Raw genomic sequence first — 25,193 nt, 5'->3', positions numbered from 1 at the left:
CTAAAGGAGCTCGGCTGCGCGGCTAAAGCGGGAGCTCGGCTGCCGGCCGGCACCAGGGCCTGGCTTCATGTGGCGCTGCAGAACCAGCGCTCCGGAGCAGGGTAATCCCGCGGGGCCGCCCGGCTGTGCGCTGAAGTCCAGCGCTGCCTTCTCCGGCCCGCGCCTGCCGTGAAGTCATGTTCAGTGCTGATTGGAATCATCTGTTTCCATTTCTCTGACAAATTAATTGAACTTTCCTCTGACTCTGGGCCCTTCAGACTTCTGAAGCAGATTTTGTCTACATGCCGTCTCCCAGACGAACACAATTTAATTTTCTAGGCTTTAAATGAACTTTATGTTTCCAGAAAGCCAATGAAAGAAGCATTTGTTCTGGTGGTAGCATTTCAGCTTTTACAAATATGGCACAAGAATAGAAGCTTATAAAACGTTGATGTTACTGCAGCTGATAAGCAGCTCCAAAACGTGTTAGATCCTGCGATGCACAGGGCTGATAACGGTGCAGGCTGTGAGCTGCTTTCTTTCAAGTATATTAAAAGAATGTTGGTTAAATAACTGCGGGAGCTCCTGTGGAGCTGGACTGGGGCAGTGTCCAGCCTGTGCTGATAAAATAACTACTGATTAAGGATGTGTTCCAGATCAATTTCATTTCATACGGCTAAGCAGGGGGCTGCAAAGTTGAGCTAGAGTCCAAATTCCCTTACTCCCAAGTCTTGCTTACAGAGTTTTCATTCGGGCTCCCTAATGGTGTGGCTTGTTCCACTGTTCCTTTCATCTGTCCTTGAGGACTTTTAAAACTCATCTCTCAAATGCAGTGAAACAAATTCTGCTTTCAGGTACCTGAATGTTGCTGCCTGTGGTTGTCCTCTGGGTATATCCAGTGTCTGAAAAGTGACTCAATGCATTAAGGACAAGGCTCTGCCAGGCTCAGAGCCTGATGAAGGAGCACTGGAAGTGCAGCTGTTTGCCATGCCCAGCTGAGGCTGCATGTATACATGTGTACTCTGCATTTTTCACTTATACCTGTTAGTTGTCCTTGTTCAGAAAAACACCAAAGCACATAATTAACTCTGTGGGCTTCTGCTCTCATTTGCTGGAGCAGATGTAAGTGCATTCTTAAGCACATGCTTACGTAGTTTGCTGAACGCAGAACGAAGAGATTCTGCTGTTTTTCTTGGCTGGCCTGTTTCTTCCATGTTCAAGCTCCCCCTCCCCATCCACTCTAAAATTCAAATGATTTGTAAACAATAATCTATCTTTGAAACCCTCTTGGGAAATCAAGGTATTATTTTTGGTCCTTCACTTACATACAATGCAAGTAATATTGAAAAAAAAACCCAGATATTTGGGCGTCAAACCCGAATTCTGTCCCGTGCTTTCGCTGTGGTGACCACAGCTCGGAGGGCCAGGACCTCAACCAGCCCTAACTGACTGCAGAGCTTTTGCCATGGGCTGCCCCTCACACCATTTCTGGTTCTTTATTCTGTAATTTACAGTTGCTGCTTTGAAAAGTGTCAAGAGCAGTGAGCTAATTGAAAGCCTGTGTTCCACTGAAGTGTTGGAACAGAATTAAAACATAGTTACTAAAATCATAATAATAGGTAGCTGGAATTTCAACACCAAAGCTCAGACTGAAACATTCCCAAATGCCACAGAAATATCTAAGTGAATCCAGACTCACACTTTGTGATTTACTTATTTCTGTGAAATGGCCAAACCTGCCCCCCCCCACGCCCCCCAGTTCCAGCTGCATATGAACCTTTCTGTCAACTCCTTCAGTTCTGTTGAAATTGTCAATCTTTTGGCAAATCTGAGCTTTGCAGCTTGCACCTGCTTTTGATACTTGGTTCAGCTACGTTGCCATTTCTAGGACTGTCACTGGAAAGAAATCCTCCTTTGATTTCTCTGTGGAGCAAAGGCAGCAAAAGACGCTCAGCAAAACTTCGTTTAAGCCCTGACAGCAAGTGAATTTAGAGCTGTTCTGTGCCACTGTTGTGCAGTCTGAGATCCTAGTACAAGCATAGTTTTTGGACCTGCACATACCCCAAGGATTGCTGATGCTCTCTAGAGGGCAGAAAGAAATGGCAGGAAAATGTCGACTGGCAAATTTTAGGGTGCTGAGGGGTTTGCAACCTGCTGGCATAATGATGTTGATGATGACATTCAGAGTCTTTGCTCAAGCTTCTCTGTATTTATTATGCAAGACTGAGGGGTCTGTCAAAAACGTGCCTAGAGATTGGACATGGAATCTGAAGCTGTTCAAGCTTTTTACTCTCTGGCCACTAAGGCACCTGGAAAACTTTCTATTGTGAGTGTGCTATTAGCACTTCAGGGTTGTGAAGCAATGTGAAGAACAGTTGCTGCTTCAGGCTTTTTCAGGCATGCTATGCAAAGGGATGGCTCTGTTCATCTAGACCACCTACTCTGGTATGTTCATTTCATGCAGTGCTGTGAAATAAAGGTGCCCTGGCTGGGTGTAACTGAACCAGCTATAAATTTTCAGAGTTTATTGCAGCAAATGCCAGGTAAAGGAGATTTTGTGTCTTGTTCAGTCAAAACTCCACCCGAGTCTAAAATACTCCTTGTAGACCCTCACATTTTCACTTGAGTAAGAAAGAGGCACAAAGGGTAAAAGAAAGGGCAGCAAATTGCATTGTACTTGTGGGATAATGCTGGGGAGTCAGTCTTCATCTAGAGCACCGTAATGCTGCTGCGTCTTCGTCTTTGACCCTGGAGGTTTAAATGTGCAGCCTGACTGTGGTTTATGTCAGCATCAGCTTATAAGTTTTGTGACAGTACATTGAAATAGAGCAAATGAGCAATTGTTTAGTCCTTCACCAGATCTCATTTGCTGATTCTCAAGAATGTCTTTCAGTTTACTTTCACTTCAGAATTGTGATTTGCTGTCCCAGGTTTTAACAGAGTGAAGGTGCAGGTATGCCATAAATGCACAAGTAGCTGCTAGGCATCGCCCAGTTAGCACCCAAAAGCTTCAACTCAAAAGAGTGCAGGTTATGGAACAGAAGGGATTCAATCTCTCCTGTTTGTATGAGGGGTGATGAAGGATGCTTTTTTTCCTTTTCATTTTCTTCTCTTTTTCCTTTGCTGTTTTGTAAGAGGACAGAGAACACAAAATTATTGTTGGTTTTACTCCTATCTGCTTTCTGACAGTTTGTTTTGCCCATCTGTCTCTGGCACTAGGCTCTGCCTGGATTTGCCTCTCATTTTCCCCCTTTACCTGTAGCAGGAGGTAATTAGATTTGACGTCTCCCTGACTGGAATGGACCAACTGGCAGGTAGATGCGGAGAGCAGCAGGCTGGCAACCTGACTGCCTGTAGCATGCCACATGGCCTGGGGAGGTAGGAAGGAAAACCTGTGCAACTGCCTTCAAAGTGTCCTCCTTCTTTGTCATGGAGCAGGGAGAGGAATCTGCACTGGGCTACCTTGGCGGAAGCACAAGAGCAGACATCTGGGAGTGGAGCCACACCATCTGAAAAGTGCAACAGCAAAGTCCTTGATGATAACTGAGGTATTTTGCAACAATGATTACTTTGAACTGTGAACCGTGCTTCAGCATATCTGTGCAGTTTTGAGGGAGGGAGGGAGGAATTACACAGACTTTGTAGCTGTGAGAGAATTTTTCCTTCTGTTGCGCTTGTCCGGGTTGTTGGTGCAGGATTTGGTCCCGCTTTATTACAGAGCATATGGAACCAACTATTACAGGGTGTCTTTTTCCTGTCAGTATGTGCCTTTGGCTCTGCAAAACACCAGAATTAGAACAGCCTCCTTGGGCCAACTCTCTTATCTTAGTCATTATGGAATAGTCCCCTCAACTTCAATGCAACTGCTCACAACCGAGGCAAGTGTCCTACACCCCTTGCAGAAAGAGGAATTGAAAGTCCATGTGACATTGGTGTCTCTGTAGCAAAGCTTCTCATTTCTTCTCTAAACTGAGCAAATGCTCTTAGGATGACAGACAGTAAGGGAAACCAACTTGGGGAATCTCATCTTGGCTTTTTAAGTTGAATTTCTCTTCATCTTTGTGCATCCCCCTTTGATTTGTTTGCAAATGGAGCTTGTTCAGGAAGGCAAAGTGTTGATTAACTGCCAGCACTTATTTAATAATGGAACAAAATTAGTTTTGCAGTGAGGGAGAGTTCACTTTAGGAAGAAACAGGAGCTACTTGTAAAGATCACATCAACCAAACAGGAAATGGAAACAGTCCCATGTGGTTTAGGTACTTTTGATTGCAGTGCCAAGGGTGTAAATTGCTGAACAGTTTTTGCTGGCTTGAGCTGTTGCTGGCTTTTCCCTTTCTCCTAACTGCTCCTAGGTGTCTGCTCCTGCCCAAGTTGTGCCCTTTCCACCTCCATCAACCCCTAAGCTGCCTTACTGTGCCTCGAGGGCAAGCATGGCTGGGGCAGCGCTTAGCCACTACTGCCACCAAGAACTGCTGTCTGAGACAGCTAAGAAACTGCAGTGTGTGTTTACATACAGTTGCTAGACAGATTGTATCTGCACGAAGTGTTTGTCAGACACTTTTGAGCAGGAAGTGCCCAGAGAAATAGATGTTCTTTAGACAGAGGATATCACAGATTTGTGTTGTCTAATCCAGCTGCCGTCCTATTAAATAAAGGCAGCACAACTGTGAGATGCAGCAGGATGAGGTTTGGTTCCTTGAACCTATTCTGATGGTGGATTACATCATTTTAGGAAACAGAAGCCATTTCTCTATGAGAACTTAGCAGTGCTCACAGCTAAACCACAGCTGGTGGAGTTTGGCTGTGTCCTGGTGCCAGCCTTGTGTGAGTGGCTTCTAAAAGCACTGTCATGTAAATGTGTCTGAAGAAAGCAAGAGCAGAGCAAGAGTGGCTGCTGAGACTTAAGGGAGTGACCTTTCTTGCTGCTGTCGTTTTCAAACGTTTGGCAGACTGTCCTCTGGCCACTGTATTTAATTTCCAGGCACCCCTGTACTTCCAGTTCCGGCCAGCAGCAGAAGCAGAAGTAATAAAATACCACAAGAAAAGCTATTCTTGTGATGTTTCCGGTGCTACTGGATGCAGCACCAGCAGGAAATCTCATGAGGGACACTGCTCTTTCACAGTTTCCAGGCCCACTTGGAAATGCAAGGGGCTTGTTTGAACAGAACTTCTTCCCCTAGCATTTCTGGACCAGCCCTCCATACTTCCAAGGTAGACAAGCCTCAGGACAGGTGGTGGTCACTGTAGTCCTTCATGGTAAGCTCAGAATGGTCTGGACCTGCATTTCCATCTGGTAATTTAATGTAAACTGAAGCACCCTGCAGGTACATAACCCCCTCCCTCCTGAAATGCACCAGACTTTCATGAGGCCTCACCGGGCTGCAGGATTGCAGCCTTGCTGCCTCCAGGTGTAGGCATCTGCTGCTGCTGGTTTGCAGAGGGAGGCTGTCCTGCCTGCACGCCTGTGCTCCAGCAGCGGCCCGCAGGAACCGTCACAACATACACAACAGAAACCCCTGCAGTCTCAGAAGCGCTCAGATGATTCTCATCCTTCCTTTCCTGCTATTCCCTCCAGCCCCTGTTGCTTTTGTGCCCTATGTACTGTAGGCAGGACAGGCAAGGTGCTGTGCCTGTTCATCCCGTTGGCATGAAGTCATAGATTTCCAGTGGTGCTTCCCTTGGTTTGGGCCCATGCTTGGAGTCTGCAATACTGTTTTCTAAGGCCAGGAATTGCCATCTAGAGATCAGTGCTCAGCCCACGGAAAGGAGACCTTTCCTTTGACTTCACAGGGCAGTGAATAAGGTCCACAGTGATCTGCAGGTCTTAAAACTTCCCTGCAATGTTTTGCAGAAGCTCAGGAGCTCTGCTGTTCAGCCTGCTGATGGATACACGTGCTGTCAAAGATGATGACTCAGATGCAAGCCCTTCCTGAGGTGTCATTCTCAAGAACAAATGCCTTCCCTCTCAGTAACTGGTACATTTCTGGCTCCCCAGCTGCAACACCAGATTGTGTTTGCAGTGTCACTTTGGCAGTTAAAAAACCTTGTCGTAGTCATCTGCTTCAACACCAAGCATCCAGTCCAACTGACGGTGGGCCTCTTTGTTTTGCTCCCATGCAGCCAGGATGCAGGTTCCTGTTTGGATTTGCTACACGAGGCTCTGTTGATGCAAATGGGCCTGTTTATGATAGTCATCAGACAGTGGATGAAATTCCTCTGGTGTCTGCATAATGCAGCAAGCAGACTCCTTGATTATTAACAAGGATCGTGTGCTCTTTCACATCTTAGCTCAGCACTGGGGAGGGAGAGCTGGGGGAATAAGAAATGCAGGATGCATGACATACTTGGGATTAGGTCTGTGAAAGTGGAAAAAATATGTACAGGGTTAGATTGTGGGTTTTTTGGTCATTCTTTCCTTTTATGTAATATTTGGAGAAGCTGCTGAAGTTTCAGTTCTTACCCAAAGCAAGCCACACCTCTGAGCACTGGAGTGATCATTGAGGGAGAAGGAATGGGAGAAACACATCCCCATCCTTTCTCAGTCCATTCATTGCTGCGCTCCTTAGCATTGGCAAGTGATCATCTGATGCATCTCATGGCTCCCCTGGCACTTCCTTAAGCTCAGCATTCACATACCTACAGAAGTTCCAGCTCAGATGTCCTCCTTGTGATTCCCCGGGCCCTGCTCCTGTTTGTGGTTGCTAGATACAACAGCCACTCCCACCACGTGTAGCAACCAGCTTCTCGTTGCCAGCCCTCAGTAAAAAATGCAGAGCAAGGAATGCTGCATTGCTTGGCCACGTGAAAACAGACAGAAGTCACAGCAATCACCCTGCTGAGTCTTCTCTGGCCAGCAGCAGCTTGGGTGGGTTGCTGCATCCTGTCACCAGTTACATACCCATCTACAGTCCTTTCATTTATTAATAAGGCCTTTTTGATGCCTTAGTCATAGAAAACACAGCAGATGCTTTTAGCCTTACTCAGTGTGTTCATCCCTTGGCTCCTGTATCTCCTTTTTGTTTACTGTTTGTTATTTTCATCAAGGAGCTTTCGCTTTTGCTTAGTTTCAGAGCCCACCTTGGTTATCCCCTGGATGGGCTGAGGTACCTTAGGTATGACCTTAACTAGTGTTCACGGGGGAATTCAGAATGCAAATAGAACTTGTCTTGTTGCCCAACAATGAGTCATTGTCCTCCTTCTCTTTTTAGCCAACAGCAGATTCAGGAGCTGTGAGACAGTTTCCTGCAGATAAGAGATAAATTGAAGGGAAACCTGGCAAAAAGATGATGGTCAAGCTGCAAGATATCATTTCCTCCAAAGCCCCTACATTCTAATTAACCATTCCAAGCATATTTTCAACAGCATTTAGGGATTTCCTCATCAAAATAAACTTCCTCCCGTGTTATCTTCGTTTCTGACATCCGGTGGTCCAGTCTGATACACAAGTCGGGGTTGAAAGTCCTCCGGCTGGGCCGCGTGTGTAGGCACAAGTGCGCGCACGCTCTCACACGATTGAAGCTGTGCCAGTATCACTCTGGAATTTTAATGCCTGATCCAAAGTCCTCTGTAGTCAGCAAGAGATTTTCTGTTAGCTTCAGTGGTAGCAGGATCGAGCCTCTATCCTCCCGCATCCAGACTTTTTCGTTTATGCCTTATGACTTGTTTATAACAAACTACAGATGGGCTTGAGTCATAAAGTTCGGCGCAGTCGGTTTAGAGGTTTTGCTTTGGGCCCATCCCTTTAATGTACTGCTTATTCCAGACCTGCCTTTTAAAAGGAAAATACTGTCAGAATGAAAGTGTATGTGCAATAAACAAACTTCTCATTTCCTTCCCCTTAAGTTTTTTCCCTCTTTTGAAGCTGGTTTCTTAGCTGGACAATTAGTTTTAGGACTGCCAACAGACGCAAACTTGTCATACCTGATTTGCAGTCTTTTCTGTTTCAAGTGCCATCAATTATTTTCTAACTAGATGCTCCTGTGGGATCAGCTGTCACTAAGAGCAAATTTGAACACAATGGGTTGCTTCCTATTTCCAAAAGAATCTGAAGATTGTCAAGGCTTGACAGGCAGCTCCAGTTTTAAGATGAACCAGATAAGTTCGGTTTCCCCGTTAGGCGCTTTTGAACACGAGCAGATAAAGGCAGCTTTGTTTCCGAGGAGGAGATGCCATTTAGAGTGCAAATTCACTCTTATTAAGAGCAAATGGCAGTTGCTTTAAACACACCGTAGAATACATTTGCACTGCAGAGGTAATAAAATACTCGGAGACTTTGCAAACATCTCCGCAGAGCCTGCACTTGGGGATTTGGCTTTCTTCTTTGTTTGTTAAAGGAGACCCAGTAAACTATTTTAAAAAGCCAGGAGCTGGTCTAATGTAGTTGTTGCGTGGATCAATATGCGAGGTGTTGATTTTACAGCCAAATTCACCAACAGCTAGAACCCAAATCTGTGTGTCTTTGGTTTGGAGGATGCCTCAAGTGTCATGTGCCTTGGAGATTGCTTACGTGTGTGCCGCAGGGAGGTCGAGTCTGTGTTATTTTGTCGTGAGGAGCAGTACAGCTTCTGGGTGTAAGGAACTTTACGGTTGTGCTGTGCCACTTCTGTTTTGGGGTGGAAAGGTGCCCCTGGATCATTCCTTTGCAAAATGTTATTTTGAGAGGTGACCCTGGATTAATGGTTCTGCTGGCTAGAGTGTTCCAGCTGGCCATAGAGAGGGCTCACTGTGTGTGCTGGGAACCCTCATTGCTTACTTCAGGAGAGAGAGGAGTTCTTCCAGTCCTCTTCTGAGTGCAAAGTCAGTCTTGGCCATGTGGTTGGCTTTTGGATGGGTCAGCAAAGATACAGTCCAGTGTCCAGTTTTGGCTGAGTCTGTTGTGTTTCGTTACCTGCTTGTAGGGAAACTTTCCTCTGCAAGGCAAGGAAAACCCTTTGGTATTCAGGTGATGGATCAGAAGTCCAATGACTTAGAGAATGAGTCTCATGCTACTATGTCTGCTTCTGCTCAGTGAACAAATTGTTGTGGTGCATAGGAGGTCCTGAGCTTTCAGGTGTGGCTGAGTGAGTGTTCTTCCTCTCTCTGAAATCTGAAACAGTGATAACAGAAAATGGGAGAGGAGAATCTGACCGCTTGGGTTTCCCACTTGCACTCAGTGTGATATTTCAGACTTTCAGTATTTTGAAGGTTTTCAGTTAAGATCAGCATCGAGGAGAGTCTCATTCAGGTCATCACAGCTGGGAAAACACCAAGGGCTTGGTGAATAGCATCAGACAGGGGAGTATTGTAGGACCTGAGCATAGCTGCCACCCTGTTGATGGCCTGTCCCCAGGGTGGATCAAAAGGAGGAATTTTGGCCATGAGGGCAGTTCCTGCAACCTGCCAGTGGAGAGAAGCAGTGTTATTCCCACTCACAGAGTCACAGGGCTCCACTACCACGCTCTCGGGATCACCAAATTAGAATCAGGTGTTAATTAGCACTTGTGTTTGGCAAGCTCACTTTATTGAGAACATTTGCCTTGGTCAGACTTCTGATTATTTTGGCTCGGAAAGCTGTTTTACATTGATTTAATCACTAGAATACCCTCTTCTAAGGCTTTCAAATGATGCAATTAAGTGCAAATACCACATCCCCTGCACAGCAACAGGGACCCGAACGGCAGACAGCAATGAGTGCACTGAACAGGGCCTAATTCTGTAGGAGAGCATGTGTCAAATGTTACAATAATAGATCTTTTGCCTGCCTGCTCCCATACCTGTACATTGGAGTCGTTGTATGTTGTTGTGTCATCCTAGGTGTGATTTACTGAGCACCCGACTGGAAAATGCAGCATGTGCTGTATGGGCACAGGACAGTCCAAATCCTATTTATAACTCCAGCCACTGGCACAAAAATTCTCGGTATTATGGCGGCATCCAGAGAGCTAACAGAGGCTGTGGCACAAATGTGATATAAATGTGTCAGCATCTACAAGAACTACTCACCTGTTCTGAGATATGTAGGGTATTCCCTTTTAGAAGTTTCACCATCTAAGCCTTCTGCTTTGAGGCAGCTCAGTTCAGTGCAGTCGTTGGCACATTTTCATCCCTGCGTTGTTGTGCCATTTGGAGCAACATGTAAACAACTTTAAACTGCATCTTCTGATTAACTTTCCCCACTTCTATTGATCAGTACAAGGGCACAAAAGTAAATCAGCAACGATGCTTCACCGGGAACTTAAAAGTTCCTTCCTGCTGGATGTGGCAGTAGGCAACAATTTAATGTAGTCAGGCTTTTGCCGTGAGTTGGATCAAACAGCAAATCCTGTAGTGATGTTAAGAGTGGTTTTACTTCTAAAACTAGGCTGGATCATATATGGTTCACTTTTATCACTTCACTTTTATACTTCACTGATGCTTTTGATTCAGACAGGGAGGGCTTTTGTAACCTTCCTCACCTTGAGTAGTACCTTTCTCTGCAAGTGTCACCAGAGCTTCTGGCAGACCTCCTGGCAGTGGAGGTGTCAGGATCCAGCACTCTGTATTTGTTTGCAATTTCGTTCCCAGATGACTGAAGAAAAACACCCTGACAAAAGGAAGTAATCTCTCTAAGGAAGGCTGAATCTCTTTTTTCCCTTGCGCCTTGAATAGCTTCACAATGGCGATTTTTATCGGCTGAGTCATCTGCCAGGTTTTATGAGTCGGTGCTCATGTTGTGGATCCATTAGGGGTTTGTACTTCTCTCCATGACAATGAACTTGGCGGGGGTAATGAGGAGGCAGCTGCTTAGATCAAGTGGCAGTGTCTGTCCACTCCTGAGCCCGTAGCCAAAATCAACAGTGTGCCTTTACAGTTGATCTGGGGAATGATGTTACAAAAATGGGATGTTTGCACTAATGACTTAGTCAAATACATCTGGAGCCCTTCTCCCTGAAGAAATGAAACTGATGTAATAACGCAGCACAGTCTCCTTATTATGTAAATCACAAGGCAGAAAGCTGAGGACCTTATTTAAAGAAAACTGAGGGAAGTTGAGGGTTTGCTCAAGTAATTTCCCGTTTTTACCCCACATGAGATCTTGCAGATGGCAGGAAGGAACAGGAAAAAAAGCAGCAAAACTCCTCACTTCCAAACGTGAGATAATTCTCACAATAAGATTTTATGCCACTGAGAACCTGGAGGTTTCTACAGCAGAAGCATTTGAACACAGGATCACACAGGGTCTTGGGGGTTGGAAAAGACTTCGAGAGATCACCCAGTCCAACCTCCCTGGCCAGAGCAGGGTCACCTAGAGCAGGTCACACAGGAACATATCCAGGAGGATTTTGAATGTCTCTAGAGAAGGAGACTCCACAACCTCTCTGGACAGCCTGCTCCAGCACCCTCACAGGGAAAACATTTTCCCTTCTGTTCCCATGGAGTCTCCTCTGCTCCATCTTGGCCCTTTTACTCCTTGTCCTGTCCTTGGACATCCCTGAGCAAAGCCTGACTCTGTCCTACTCACACTGCCCTGGCACATCTTTATCAGCAGCAACGAGGTCGGCCCTCAGGCTCCTCTGCTCCCAGTCCCAGCTCCCTCAGCCTGGCCTCACAGGAGATGTTCCACTGTCTGCAGCAGCTTTGTGCTGGATTCTCTCAGCAGCTCTCTGAGGTCCTTCTTGAACTAGACTTTGCTGTTAGGGTATTTTTATCTTTTTTTGCCTCTAATGAGCCTGTGGGTTACAGTTAAAGTCTAAGTCAAGTGTAAGTCAGCATTGAGGTTTTCTGCTATAGAGCAGGGGCTTTTCAGACTTTGCTTGTCTGGCTGTAACACAGACCAGGTTAGCAAGCTTAATGGAGTGATGTTCTCTTCAAGACAGCAAAGTCTTTCTTCCCATGGATGCCAGATCCTTTCTCTGCATTGGTGGGATCTGGGCTCAAGCAAGAACTTATTATTTCTAAAACATGGAATGCATTTGCTCTTGGAACACATGTCCTCTTTATGCCCCTTGCTTCATGAGCTGGTTGCAAAGCTACAAATTTGCTATAAAATTCCTTTTAAGGTGCAGTGCTGCTAGAAATTTGTAGAATAATAGAGATCCTTTCATCCTTTGTATTTAAACATGCAATTTGCTTTAACGGGATCTGATCAACCATTAAAGGCCACTCTGTGTTTTATGTGTTTAACAAAAACCATACTTGCACAAGGAAAAGAGACTGGATGCTAGACTACAATGTGCCTATTTATGTGCAACGTGTAGCAGGGTCTTGCAGAACTCCTTTTGTCCTGAGAGGTTTAACAGCTCTGTCTAGTCCCACAAGTGGAGACCCCTTTGGAAGGAAAGCTCCAGGACAGCGCTCTGCTAGTGCAGCCCCTTTGTTTGTTTAGAGCATTGGGTTGGCAGCCCCAATGCGGGGGACATCTCCTGCGAGAGGGATGCTCCGTCGCAGTGCTTGGGTCAAACTGTATCTGTGACCCGCTCCAGTCATCGTCTTTCCAAGAATGATGGCATTTTGCAGCAGGAACTGCTTTGTCAGTTTAAGTGATCGGTCCAAGGGGTCTCATTCATGACTGAAATGATTGCTAGAGTGTGAATCTTAATCATGAGGGAAGTTTGGAGGTCCAGAAGGTTTTAAAGTCCAGAAGAAGATGCTAACTATTCAGAAATGTGTGTCTGATGTTAATGTCTATAATCTTGCTTATGTGACACCGAGAAGAGAGAAGTTCTCAGCATTCAAGGTTTATCTGGAAGACATGCAATAGAATTTGTGGAATGGTTTGGGTTCACAGGCTCACAGGATATTAGGGGTTGGAAGGGACCCAAGCAGATCATCCAGTCCAACCCCCCTGTCAGAGCAGGACAATCCTATCTAACAGATCACAGAGGAACACATCCAGACAGGCCTTGAAAGTCTCCAGAGAAAGAGGCTCCCTATTCCAGTGCTCTGTGACCCTTACAGTAAAGAAGTTCCCCTTTGTGTTGAGGCAGAACCTCTTCTGCTGCAGCTTACACCCATTGCTCCTTGTCCTATCCCAGGGAGCAGTGAGCAGAGCCTGATCCCCCACTCCTGGCAGCCCTCAGATACTTATAAACATTGATCAGATCCTCTCTCAGTCTTCTCCAGACTAAGCAGTCCCAGGTCCCTCAGCCTCTCTTCATCAGCCATGCCCTCCAGTCCCCTCATCATACTCATAGCCCTCCCCTGGACTCTCTCCAGCAGATCCCTGTCCCTCTTCAACTGGGGAGCCCAAAACTGAAGGCAGCGTTCCAGATGAGGTCTCACCAGGGCAGAGTAGAGGGGAAGGAGAACCTCCCTTGGTGTTCTGGACACACTCTTCCTAATACACTCCAGGATCCCATTTGCCTTCTTGGCCACATGAGCACCTTGCTGTGCCATGGGTAACTTGTTAGCCACCAGGACCCCCAGGTCCCTCTCCACAGGGCTGCTCTTCAGCAGATCACCTCCCAGCCTGTACTGCTGCAGTTTATTATTCCTCCCCAGATGCAGGACTCTGCATTATTATGTCCAGTTCTGGGTCACTCAGTTCAAGAAGGACCTCAGGGAATTGCTTGAGGGAGTCCTGTGCAGAGCCACAAAGCTGCTGCAGGCAGTGGAACGTCTCCTGTGGGGCCAGGCTGAGGGAGCTGGGGCTGGGAGCAGAGGAGCCGAGGGCTGCCCTCGTTGCTGATAAAGATGTGCAGGGCAGCGTTGGGAGGACGAAGCCAGGCTCTGCTCAGGGATGTCCAACGACAGGACAAGGAGCAAAAATGGCAAACTGGATCCGAAGGGATTCTGTGGGAACTGAAGGGAAAATGTTTTCCCTGTGAGGGTGCTGGAGCCCTGGAGCAGGCTGCCCAGAGAGGTTGTGGAGTCTCCTTCTCCAGAGATGTTCAAAACCTGTCTGGATGTGTTCCTGTGTGATCCTGCTCTGGCCAGGGGGGTTGGACTGAAGGATCTTCGGAGATCACTTCCAACCTCTAACGCTCTGTGGAGACTGGATGGCAAAAAGCACCCCATGCCCTCAGGGAACCAGGGATGCAGATGAATCAGTTGAGATCACTGCAACAGTTGTTACATTTCTGTGTATTTTATAACTTGTAATATTAGTTTTAATTTCACCCAGGTTCTCCAGTCTTAATGGAATATTAGAAAGCAAAAAGTTCACATGGCAAGGGAAGGTGGAGTCAGGAGTAGATTTACAAAAGCCTGGGAAGCAGATTCATGATGGAGTCTGTGGGCACTGTCGGATTGAAGAGGTTGGAGCTTGCAGGTGATAATTACTTTGATTAGAGAAGGATTTAGTGCTTTCAACAAGTTTAGAGTTTTGGTTGTGTTCCAAAGTCTTTAGGCTCTAGGTGGGCTGAGATTGTCTGAGGCTCCATCCATGGTAGAGTTGGGCTTGGGCCTCACCTCTGTTTTGCATGTAAATGGTGAAGTTCTCCACACCACAGCTGTCTTGTGCGTTGACTTCTCTTTGAAGACATCGCGTTTCAATCAAGCACTCTTCATCTCTGGGCAGCGTGAGCTCTGTCTCAGAGAGCTCAGCCCCGCAGCAGCGAGAGGGAGCCCAAGCAGGGACTGCTGCAGGGCCTCCTCCCAGGGATGTCGGTGCTGGGAACCCCTGCGCTGCCTCTGTTCCCAGGCAAGCTTTCAGCCCGTCAGGAGGACTTGGAAACTCGGATGTCCATAAAACCATTAAGGTAGGCAGGATCTTCAGGTATTGTGTACCTGGGGAGGGTTAAGGCATGTCTCACTGTTACGTGAAAGTCAGCCTCCGGATGCCAGCATGTGGCTCTGGGAGCTGGGATTACAGCCAAGGACCTACAATGTAGGTGCTTCCATCCTGTCACTGTTTAGGACGAAGGTCTGGCAGATACCTAGCACACAGTCAAACAATGCTTCAATACAGGTTTGCAACTAATTTTATTAATAGTAATAATGTCAATAACCAAATTGATGTCACAGACCACTAAGGATTTGACTCGAGGCTGTGGGTCTCATTGAGAAGGCATTAAAAACTGTACCACTGAATTGGTGCAGGAGCATCCTCTCTTGTCAGGGCACGCAGGCTCCCATGAAAACTGCTCTGCAGCCAGCTGCTTCTGCAGCTGACATTTGCTTACTGAGCCAAATCCATATCTCAGGGTAGACCAGAGGGAATGTGTCTATTCTGGTTCCTGAGAAACAAAGCAGACAAGGGCTGTTTCTAGAGGCCTTTCAGGTCCAGTGTGGGTGGCTGAGGACTTGAATCAAAGTCCTCTCTTTCAGAACTAAACCCAGCGATAGGATTTCTGAGCGAGGCTCACAGGCTTAAATCCAGTGAAGAAAGAATCCAAGCTAGATTGTGGTGAAACCGGCAACTTCTCTGCCTCTCAGAATGAGAACGTTACCTTCAAGAAATGGGAAAAGGAACACACAAGAAGCAAACTCAGAAGAATGAATTTAAGTATTACAGGGCACTAAAATTTAGGGGAAATGTCCTGGATCGTTGTCCTCCAAATGCTTTGATGGGCTTCTGATAAACTAGGAAATACAAAAAGAGCTTGGGCCAGCAAGCAGAAGTGCTGGCAGATGTGTGCAGCACTTGGGCCTCTTTCCTTTACAAACATAGACAGTAAATCCAGCCAGTGTATGTGACTGTGATATGGGGGGGCAGGGAAGGCAAAGAAGAAAATGAAAGACTTTCAAACCTGGGTGCTTTGTTCCAGGTCTCTGAATCTGTGTTTCTTAAACAGATTATTTCGAGAGGTGCTTGTACATCTTGGACTTCCTCCCCAAAGCATTTAAGGTGGAATTTGTCTTCTTTATGGTGGTGTGACCCAGTGTTCTTTATTCAGTGGGGGGAAGCATCTCTAAACCCTGTCTTCCTGGAACGGCTTTATTCCTGAATCCTTACTTAGTCTGGATAAGGTCTGCAGTGGTTTCTCGTGAGCATTAGAGGAGGAAGGAGCAGAGGGTGCATTGTGTTTGTGAAAAGCAGCCTGGTGCTGGACGGTGATGTGTGATAGCACCTGTAGGGTTTGTGAGTGTCTGAGAAATACGAGGAGTCTGCCAAGGAGGAGAGGCAAGCTGGCGAGGGCTTGACTTGTATCAAAGGCTGGCCCTTCCCGAAGTGCTGAACAATGGGCACAGCACGCAGTGCTAGCCCCTGGACCGAGAGTGAACCATGGCATTTCATAAACGTGTGGGGCTAGGCAGAAAGTGCTGCTATTGGGAGGCTGCAGCAGCGAGCGTTTGCTCACTTAAACCCCGGGGTAGAGGAGAAATTTTCATGGGGCTTATAGAGATTTATAATGGGAAGCATAGGGCTTTTTCATAGACATTGTTCTCAGTGACAGTGTAAAGAAAGAGAGCACTAAATCTCTTCTCATCATAACTAATGATTAAGTCAGCAGCTTTTTTGGCGAATACAGAATGCCCTTCTACAAAAACAAAGTATTCTATTGTGATGTGTTACGTTTAAAAAACCCATAAGTATCCCATAAGGCCATTGCAATATTTTTAACTAGATCTTCCCTCTTTGTCACCATATTGAAATAAATGGAATGTGTCAGACTGAGTAATGCTCTTTCAATAAGTTTTTAGGAGCTCACTTAGAAGTTTGGCAAAATGTAAAGAAACGAGGAAAACTTTCTCAGGATCCTCTATGGCCTGAATGAAAGATCAGGTCCATTAAGGAGAAAAGCTTATGCTGATGCTGACACTAATAAATGGGATAGGGAAGGATATTTCTGCTTAGTTCGGGCTACCTTGCTCCAAGTTTGCTGCCTTGAGCTGCCCTGTGAAATGAATCAGCCAGTTGAAGATGATTCATTGCATTACAAAGTTCCCATCAATATAATGGGGAAATCAGTTTTGTGAGAGTGCTCAAATGTGAGCCCACCCTCAACTGTTAGGAGTCAAAGGCTGAAAAATTAACTCCCTTGCATCTGCTGTTCAGACCTGGGTTTCAACTGGGGCACTGGGAATACCTCTTCCTCCAAAGGGCATTTCTGTTATTCACTCTGAATACTGCAGTTGCTGTAGCACTGTATGTTATTCGGGAGAAAAGACTATGATTTTGTTAGGCTCTTCCTTCTCCAATGCTTCCATTTCACAAATTGTCTCAACCCTGTAGAAATCATGCCCAGGGCCAGGCTTTTGCTCTCTGTTTTCACCCCTGGGGCAAAGTTTTAGGTGAACCTTCAGAGTTAGATCTAGCTTGGATGTTAAACCTCTCTCATTGGGAATATAAATGCATTCTCTCATATAAATATGTCCCTAGAATATTTTATACATCAGAACACTTTAAACATACCTCCTCAGATGGACCAATTTGCAGTAGGCTGGCAATGAGAAAGAGTTGTGTTTTATTGTTATCCCTCAGGAACAGCCAGGCTTCAGCACTCCATCAATCACCATATTCCATCTTTGATTCTTTGACAAAAAACAGATTAACAAGAATCCGTTTTCAACAGATTCTTTGTGTGTGTGTGACTGATCCTACGCTGTGTTCCTATAATTAGGTAGTTTAAACATCCCTGCAATGCTTGGCAATCCTGCCCAGCAAGTCTTTTTTTTACTGCTCTGTGATACAGCCCTTCCACAGTGTCACGTCTGGAATCTTAGCCACAATTCATAAAAGTTAGAGTTGGCTAAAGTGGGCCCTCCTCAGATGTAGGAAACCTTCCATTTTCCTTCTTTTTCTGCTCCCTTTGCCTCATCAAGGTTGTGGTCATGAGTGGGGCAGAAGGAACTCCCATTAGTGCCTACTAATGCTGCTTCTTTCCAGAGGCAGGCGCTAAAAAGTGATTTACTTCCGCAGTGTGCAACTGGAGGTGCTCATCTCTCAAAGCTCTGTGTGTGCTCTGCCCTAGCCTCCATTACTGCAGGAACATCACTGAGGTGGTAACCCAGAAAGCCTACTCCTACTGCTGGGCTGGCCCTCTTTGTTCCTTACTCATTCAAACATCTCACTCAAGTCCATGGGACATGTAAGACCAGCTCAAGCCTGGAATGGGTACAAGATGTATGTGCTATGGAAAGGCAAAGTTTTGCTGCCTTCCCCTAAGAGACTACCAGTCATTAGCTGCATTCTTTCATCTCCTGAGCCACAGGCAGCTCTAATTTTCAGATATGCTTTCTTTCCACCCCCCACACCCCCTTTTCTGTATTGTTATGTCTTTCCCATCGAGGGAATTCACCCTCAAGTTCAAATCACACACACATAGGAGAGGCGATGGAGGATCAGCCCTTTGTGAGCGTGTGAAGGATGCTCTCCTTGACCTGACAGAGAACAGATTTTATTTGATGAGAAGGAATGCCAGGCCGAATTCCTCCCTGCTGTAAGCAGGCTGCTGGAACTGGACTTACACTGGGGATGAGCATGGCCTCCTTTGGCTGGCGGAAGATCTCCAAAGCAGATGACAGTGTTTAGAGTGCATTGGCTGCTTTTACTGCTCTTGTAAGTGATGGTGGCTGTTTATACCAAACAATGCAAATAGGAAGTCATCTGTTTGTGAGGGCCTAATCCTGGAGCCCTTATTTGGCATCTAGAGAAGTTAAACTCCAGTTGAAGATAAACTCTGCTTGAATTCACGAGGAGTTTGCCATGGTGAGGACAAGAAGAGGGCTGTGGGAGAGCGCTGCCTGGCTTTGGCCAAAGCACCCAGATAGTTGGTGTTAAAAACACATCCTGAGGACAAGGGAGGCACACACAATTACTGCTGTGTGCATGTGGCACTCATACGTGTGCACGCGGACACGACGGCACACTAATCTAATCAATACATTCATTTCTTATTAGAACATAATTACACATCCCAGGAGGCTGGAACAGAAAAGTCCCATTAACCCCTCCTGCCCTTTTCAGCTTTCCTCTGCCTTTCCATCTAACAGACCCCTGTGTCACTCCACTCATTAGCAGTTACTGTCTGTGACATTGTTACATAAATAAGGATGTCGACCTGTCAGAATGGGTCACCCAATTCAAGGGTGATGATAAATATCTGTCCCTCTGAATTAGGCCAAAGACACCAGAGTACAGGACAGCTACTGTTGATTATTGGATAGTTAATGTATAGAGGACAAAAGGTGCTGAGGCCTGGTCACTTTTTGGATCATTAATATGGATTTAGGCCTATTGTTAAAAAAAACCAAACCAAAACAAGCCCCCCCCCTCCAAAAGTGGGTTAGCAAGAGATACAGAACTTGGAGTTTGGGCTGGAGGGCGTAGATGGTGGCTGGCCTCACCGCCTGCAAGGTGTGCTCTGGCAGGAGCCCCTGCTCCTCTTAGGTGAGCAAGGGCAATGTTCTGGGGTCAGGCTGAGAACAGCTTGTGCTGCTCCATGCTGCAAAAGCAGTGTAAGAGGCACAGTGAGTGCCTTGAAGTCAGCAGAGATGGTTCCAGGCAGGGCAATATGCAGTGTAGCAGTCTTGAGCGCAGAAGCAGCCAGAGAGCTGCTGCGGAGGCGTATCGCATGGTTTGTGCGAAAACCCATCAGTTACTGCCAAGAATCCTTCCTGGAACTCTGCTTTATTTTTCAAAACACCTTTTTCTACCTAAATAATGAAGGCACTGGAGAGTGTCTGTAGCCTCAGTTCTTTCATTTAGTGATTGATATCTTTTTGCATTAGTGACAGTTTATTCCTTGCAGGTGGCACTTCTGTGTGATGCAAGACACTGCTTTGGTTTTGACAGCAGCTGATGTGGAACTACCAAGGCAGTTTGCAGGCAGAGGCGTTTGCCATTCCAAATAAGAATGAATGTAGACCCCCTTCCAAAAAAGTCAGTACTCTAACTAAAAAAGTTGAGTGCTGGGCATGGACATCCCTTGGGATTTGTTTATCTGAAAATCTAATCGCAGCACCCACAGCTTTCCCTCAATTGGATGTCCCCACTGGATCAGGCTGTCATGTCCGTGTCTAGGGCTTGCAGCAGCTATTTGCTCTGAATGGGAGATCCAGTCTGCTAGGGAGCTAAGTGTCCTGCAGCCTGCGTCCTCCTCTGTGGCAGGTAGCCAAGCATCCTGTAAAGTCTTGGGGAGTACAGCATGCCTTTGCAGAGTCAGGCTCCTCAGCTAGTTTTACTCCGTTTGCTCCTGCCTCTGTGCCACCTTGTATCTTTACAGTCCTGCCACTGAGCTGCAAGAGATGTGGCTACAACACTCTTGTAGAGCAATGCTCTGCCCAGTGGTGGTACCAGCCCATGTGCCGATTCAGTAGTGCAAGGGAGCTGTAATTCACTCCTGTTTCCTTCTTAATTTACCCCACCCTCCGGGGCAGCTGTCATAAGGAGTATCCCTGCTTTCCTGGCACACTGATGTATGGAAAGGTTCTACAGGTTACTCTAGTCAGAAGTCTCCCTCTGGCTGGTGGTGCCAGACAGCAACTTCTGGGCACAGGAGGATCAACAAGTCTGCTCCCCTACAGGAACAGGCTGGGAGAGTTGGAGCTGTTAAGCCTGGAGAAGAGAAGGCTTCAGGGAGACCTTTGAGCAGCCTTACAGTACCTGAAGTGCTACAAGAAAGCTGAGAAGGGACTTTGGAGAAGAGCTTGGAGTGACAGGGGGAGAGGGAGTGGATTGAAGCTTGAGACGGGCAGATGTAGACTGGGGATTAGCAGAAATTCTTTGCAGTGAGGGTGAGGAGGGTGGGAACAGGTTGCCCAGGGAGGCTGTGGATGTCCCTTCCCTGGAGCTGTTTGAGGCCAGGTTGGATGAGACTTTGAGCAACCTGGGCTGGTGTGAGGTGTCCCTGCCCATGGCAAGGGGTTGGAGCTGGGTGAGCTTTCAGGTCCCTTCTGAGCTAAACCATTCTATGAACCAATCTATGAATTTGCCTGTGCACAAGTCTGCAGGTGTGTCTCTGCTGGAATATCCAACATTCTCTCTGCAGATGAAGGCCTTTGGGGTCTAAAAGCTGTACACAGACACACAAAAAGTAGACCTTATATTGTCATTATCACAACTTAGATTTGAAGAGGTTTTGGTCTGGGTTGCCTCAATGTATTCTCTATCTTACATTGAAGAAGGTGTTAGAGGAAAGACAAGGTTACTGCATGGCTTGGGAGGGCAGTGTGCTTAGCCTGCTTGCTAATGCCAGTGTCCCGACTGGTGTCAGCAGTCCTCCGATGTCAACAACTATTCTGTTACAGTGACAGATTTGAGATCCTGTGGGAAATAGCTAAGAGCTGCAATTCAGAAAAGGACACTGCCTGGCATCACTTCTTTGGGTTTGGTTGCTTCCTCTCTATGTGGCAGGACCAGCGTGGCTATGTCAGCCTGATGCCTGTCAGAAACCAGTGGGGAGCCATGTCAAAACAGAAGGTAAAACAATGGAAATCTATTTCTTACCTTTTGAAGGTTGCTTGTAAAAAGCCTGCTGCATACACACAGGCTACAGTCATAAAAGTAATTCCTAACACCCTCTTAAAAACTCTAATCATAATATCTCAAATATGTGGCCAATATATATGGGATTATTCTGCAGCACATGGCTGGCAAAGAACTCCAGGACACGATGGTATAAATTCAGAGGGCTGGTGCTTGCTAACACGGTAAATGAGGACAGCTGCTCTGACTGCTGAGCTAAAAGAGAGCTCTGTCCAAGGGCGACGCACATTTCCCACTGCGTTTCAGAACTGCATGCTTTGCACGTGTGAGTTTGGGTCACAGCTCAGCCCTGTGCAGCCCATCCAGTTAGTGCTTGGAAACATTTACATTAATTAATTAATTAAAGGTCCAAAGTTGATTTTGAACAAACTCAGCATGAAAATTCCAAGGTGGCAGCTCCTGATAGCCAAGTCTTTGGCGTGGTCACAGGCCGGGTACTGCCTGGTCAGCACAGAACCTCTTTCAGTGCCTGGCTTACCCCAGCCTCTGCCCGCTGAAGGCAATGGCACTGCTGCCATAAACTGCCAAGGTGGCAAAGCCATTTGGCTTCTTATTGCAGCCCAGAAACAATCTGCCCATTTGTGCTGGTGGTTTTTGTGCTGTGACTACCTTTCTAACAGGAACTGGACTGAGATCACTGGCTTATTCCAGTCTAGCCACTGAAAGGCTGCCTGTTTATTAAAACCATGCTCTCTGTGAACTGCATCTTTGTCCATGCCATGGCATGGCCATTACATAAGTCTGTGATTTATGGTTGTCAGATAGCTTGTTTGCAGTAGGCAAGGCAGCAGGCCTTGAGGGATCAGGGTTTGTTAGCCCAAGGCCATTCATCTCCAGGTGCTTTCATGGTTGCTTGCTTCATTGAATCATAATAATTGATGGGACTTAGCTTCTTGAAGAGTGACCAGCACTGTTTCTGCCATTGAATGAGGCAAACCCAAGCCAGCAGTTATACTGTGAACCAATTAGAAGTATCTGCAGCATGTGGGCACCTGTCAGAGTGAGGTGGAGATCTACCTGTGTTATCTCTAGAGCTCGGGTATTGGTAGCAGCAAGCACCATGAACACTGATTTGCCCAGCTGAGAAGTGCTTGAGGCTGTGGTTCCACAAACATTTTTCTCTGTGGCAATTTTGGCTCCAGCAGGTCATGCTGCTGTTGCCCAGGGCTGTTTGTGGCAGTCCCCACACTGCCCTCTTTGTTCTTCAAGGAGGGGTGGCAGGAGCACAGGAGCAGGCAGCAGTAAGCCAGAGTGGCCATCGCCTGCTGACGCTGCCTCCGTGTCCTGGAGAAATGTCTGTGTAACCACAAGCCCGGGGGGCAGGATGAATAAGCTTGTGTGGAAGACTGTGACTAAGCCCTCCTGGAAAACAGGCTGCTGGCTCTTTGAATATGTTGCCCATCTCTAGTAGGGCCTGGATGTCTTAAAGAAAAGGCAAGAGCCGTTCAATCTACTCCTTGAAGTGCATAGCTCAGGTATAAAAGAGACCAGCAGCACAGCTGCCCTTAGCTGGAAGATGTGAACTTTCTCAGCAAGTGATTGATGGCCATAAAGATCACACTGCCCTCTCTGAAGTGGTTCCTGCTGCTAATCTAATCACTGCCAAGTACAGAAGCTGCTGCTGTGTGCCAAGAACCTCTCTCTGCTCTTACCTGGGTTAAGCCAATTCCCTGCATGCAGAAATAACATAAATATTGAAGCCGAAGCAAAATAGGACAAAGTGAGTGTTTGTTACAGGGAATTAGGAAAGAGACTTCCTGTGTCTGTTGTTTCAGTTTATCTGAAAATGCCAGCAGTGAAATGTCTCTTGCCCCTTTGGTTGTGTGTTGTCAAAGGGTGTGTGCAGCGTATGAGGGCAGCAAAGGAAGCTAAATTCCTCTGTCTACATTACCCACCATCAATTACTCAAGCTACAGCCAACTTGCAGATATTAGTACCCATGGGCATGCAAATACCAGTGTGTTGTCAGCTGATGTTTTCAAGGTGTGGTGCAAGCAACTGACTGAACGACTCTGTCCCATTGTAGGGTAAGGGTGCAGAACCCCCTCTGCCCCCTATGGTACCCACACAGCTCCACCTTGAAAATGCTCTTTTCTGATTTCCCCCAAAGTGGAACAGTGCAAAACTCTGCCCTCTTGCGCTAAATCCTGACCTTTGGGTACAGAAGAAAGCAAAGAACTCTTGCCTTCTATGCTCAGTTTGGCAGGGGCAGGTGACAAGAGGCTGCTACTCATCAGCCTTTCTCCAGGGCTCAGTCTGCCATTCCTCACAGAGCCTGGCACAAGGAGCTTGTTTCTCTGCTTGGCTGGCCTAACTGCAGGAGTGCACCAAGACGTCTTGTGCAGGTAGGGCTGTGAGCTGTGGTGGCTGTTCTGGCTGGCCTCAACAGAGCTAGTCCCATCAGTCAGGGGTTCCTTCCCAGGCTCTCTTTTACCATGAATAGCAAGCCAAAGTGTTGACAGGGAGATGCTGAAGCCTTTGTACTGCCTAGAGCCAAGCCTGCCCCACGCTGTGATCTCATCAGATGTCATGTGCTAACTCGGTGCTTCATGGAGGGCTTTTATAGTGTGGCTGGGAGGCACTGTTGGTGACTAAGTGTCTGCTTTCTTCTGAATCTGCCTTAAACTCAGTACTAGTGGACAGTGTAAGTGCCTCCTCCCCTGAGTCTTGCTTTCAGGCTCTCCTGTTGCTGTGGCATTTTACCACCGTGTTTGCAGAAGTGTGTGTGGTAAGGTAATTGCTGGCTGTGTTTTCTGAGGGCTGTGGAAGCAGACAGGTGCTGAAGGGTGGGCTTCACTTCTGACCATACAGGACAGCTGTGGGGTCAGGAAATGGAGGCACATGACATTCCCCAGCACCAGGCAATTCCCATTTGTGGCTGGGTGTATGGGAAGTATGATGTGAAGGCGGCAAAGACCACAAGAAAAGGAAGTAAGAGCAAAGAGATGTGTCCTGAAGCTGCAGTGAGGACAGAGAGGCTGATCCTCAGTGTGGAGAGTGTGTGTGTGTCAGAAGCAAGGCAGGGCAGCCAGCAGAAAAGAAGCAAAGCCAAAATTTGAGGCACTATCTCTAGCAGGGCTATTGAGCCAAGTTTGGATTCTGTCAGAAAATGGTTCCATTTACATGGATGAGAGGAGAAAATACCTGCTCCCAAAGAAATATCCCATTTCCATTGCTTAATTACAGTTTCATGCACTCAAACATGTGGCCCATGTCCCCCTGACCCCACCAGGAGCAGAGCCACACAGCCTCTGTCATAGCTGGCTTGGCGAGTTGGGTTGGCAGGATTTCCAGATGTGGGATAGAAAGCCTCTGCTCCCTGACCCCACCTTTTTGCAGCCTTCTGGCACAGGCAGGACATCCTTTCCCAGCTCTCAGGGTGTGCCAGTGGGATTCTTGCTAAGGTAACACAGGGCAGGTGGCCCTCTGGTTTGGGTTTGTTTGCACTATGTTCCTGGGTACGGCATACAGCTCTTGGTGAGGTGGCAGGCACAGCCCTCAGACCGCAGCATTCACTGCTCCTATGGGCTCCTGTCCTCTGATGTCACCTTGGCCAAGCACGTTCTAGGTTCAGTTTGTCTGTCACTAACCCTTAACTCAGCTCTTTGTGGCAGAGTGATGCACAGCTCTGCCATCAGCACTCTCCTGAACGACCATTTTGGGTATTGCAGAAGTGCCTACAAAGCTTAACCAGAACAGAGATCAGATTGTGTCCAGCAGCCATCAGATGGCTCCTGCTTTGATGGTGGCAAAGCTTTGGCTGGCAGAGAGGCTTTCAGAATGCCAGGAAGATAGAGAAAGGGAAAGGGGAAAGAGTGGAATTTTACAGGCAACACTTGCATGTGCTAAATAAAAAAGTGAGGGGGAGGATTTATTTCCCAGCCT

At 47.0% G+C, this 25,193-nt stretch overlaps 1 protein-coding gene across 1 annotated transcript in view; it reads left to right on the top strand.

Moving 5' to 3' along the window:
- LOC135185876 (uncharacterized) overlaps positions 1-25,193 on the top strand; it is a 223,689-nt gene that overhangs the window by 174,092 nt on the left and 24,404 nt on the right. The window contains exon 6 of the mRNA XM_064163035.1: positions 3,418-3,527. The gene's annotated coding sequence lies outside the window, so the exon portion shown is untranslated. The remainder of the gene's footprint in view (positions 1-3,417; positions 3,528-25,193) is intronic.

Source organism: Pogoniulus pusillus, chromosome 24 (assembly GCF_015220805.1).
Source record: "Pogoniulus pusillus isolate bPogPus1 chromosome 24, bPogPus1.pri, whole genome shotgun sequence".
NCBI classification, from domain to species: Eukaryota; Metazoa; Chordata; class Aves; order Piciformes; family Lybiidae; genus Pogoniulus; species Pogoniulus pusillus.
This window is presented reverse-complemented; position numbering and strand designations above follow the sequence as displayed.